This window comes from Lipotes vexillifer, unplaced genomic scaffold (genome assembly GCF_000442215.2).
Source record: "Lipotes vexillifer unplaced genomic scaffold, Lipotes_vexillifer_v1.1 scaffold293, whole genome shotgun sequence".
Lineage (NCBI taxonomy): Eukaryota > Metazoa > Chordata > Mammalia > Artiodactyla > Lipotidae > Lipotes > Lipotes vexillifer.
The window spans coordinates 425,662-427,643 of NW_006782084.1; positions in this window are offsets into that span (position 1 = coordinate 425,662).

Below are 1,982 nucleotides of genomic sequence, written 5' to 3' on the forward strand. Positions count from 1 at the left end.
GGTGTCCACTTCCAGATTCTGTGCCCCCAAGTTACACACATCTGAGGTCAGCCATAGCATCCTGTGAACAGCCCGCCATGCAGTGTATCACAAACACAGTTACAGCAGTGCCAGACACAAAGGGATAGCGTTCATTTCTACATTTCCTTTCAGCTACTCACTGTGAAATGCTTCATAGAAAGACAACTGGAGGGAGACTTGTCACTGGTGCTTGAAAGAAAGCTGGTAACATAGCAAGGCCATCCCAAGAGCTGGCAGTCATTACTAAGGTCACTACAGTTCAAATTGGCTCCCAGCCAGGTTTACTCAGTGTTTACTCTCCCAGGAGTGTTTTCAGGTGCCCTGGGGCTGGCCCAGCTGACCCTAGATGGTTATTCTCTGGTGTGAATGATGGACTGGGTCCGGGAGAGACCCAAGCCAAATACAGTGCGTCAGATGGGTTCCCGAGGTCAGGGTTCCACTGAAGACAATCTCAGAAGCAAAAGGCAGCTGAAGAGAGGAGTGCAGGTGACGTTGCTTCCCTGGGCTGTGTGGTGCTCTGATATTCCACCCATGCCTCAGCTCAGGCGTCTTGGCCCCCAGATGGAGTCAGAGTCCCCGGCTGGGGCTCTGAGCATTTGGGATGGAAGGATTCTACCCTATGGGCCCAAGCAGCCTGTCTGAAAATCTAAATGGTGTGACTTAGGATCTCTCGATTTTAAGAAATACAGAGACACCCTCAACAACCCATAAGCAATGGGAATTTGTTCTAAGAATACACATTGTTCCAAGAGACAAGATCCTGGGGAAACCCAGGAAGGGCCGGGCCTCAGAAAGATCCAATCTGGAAGGGCATTTGGGATCATGGCAGCTGTCGGCCTGGGCCGTGTTCCTTCCCCTCGGCAAAGTAAGTCTGTGGGTCTAACTCTAGTGTTTTCCATTCATGTGGCGCAGGGGCCCTTCTCGGCTGCTTTGACTAGTGATACGCTCAACCCACCCCCTTGTCTACTCATTATAGATTTCCTCTGCCTTGGGCTTCTGTCTCCTCGTAGCTGCCGATTCTTCCTAATATGGACTCACTCCAGAGGCATCACTTTTCCTTCCACCTGAGGTCCTCTCTCTGCCAGCTTCAGCTCCCATTATTGAAGCCCAGTTTTAGTCTGTATTTCCCAGTTTAAATTCCATATATATATACAGAAACAGAGGTAATTAATCTGGTTGGCTTGGCTAAGGGGACAGAGTTTTCATTCGGGAGGGTTTATGCAGCGCTGGCCAGTTTATGGAACAAGTAGGGCTCCCTGCACCCCCAGGGGCATGGATGGGTACTTTCCAGGAGAGGGCACCAGGCACCACATCTTCAGGAAGCCAATACTTCCCCTGCGCCGAATAGCCTGGTACGGATTCTCCACAGTGGTGCCAAGATAAAAACAGAGTGGATGGAGGTTTTCTGGTAGTGTTGTTCTACTTTGTATGTTCTCTTCAATTCTGCCCCTGTCCTCCACCCTGCATTTTAAGTCTTTACTCAGCTTCCTCACAACGCAAGCAGGGGACGTCTTTCCTCTCTCCTAACTGCACTCACTGCGTGTCTTCTAAAACCATTTATTCATTTACACATCTGTGTACTCAATATTCGTGGAGTAGCTGCTTTGGCACAGGTAAAATACTAGACAGCCAAGACATAAAATGTATCCATTTAGCTGATGAGTATGAATTGACTACTTACAAAGTCTGGCGTTATGCTACTTGCTGGGAATAAAAAGATAACTGAGACACAGTCCCTGCTTGAGACATAGTAAAGAATTCAATAGGGCTTCCCTGGTGGTGCAGTGGCTGAGAGTCCGCCTGCAGATGCAGGGGACACGGGTTCATGCCCCGGTCCGGGAAGATCCCACATGCCGCGGAGCGGCTGGGCCCGTGAGCCACGGCCGCTGAGCCTGCGCGTCCGGAGCCTGTGCTCCGCAGCGGGAGAGGCCGCAACGGTGAGAGGCCCGCGTACCACAAAA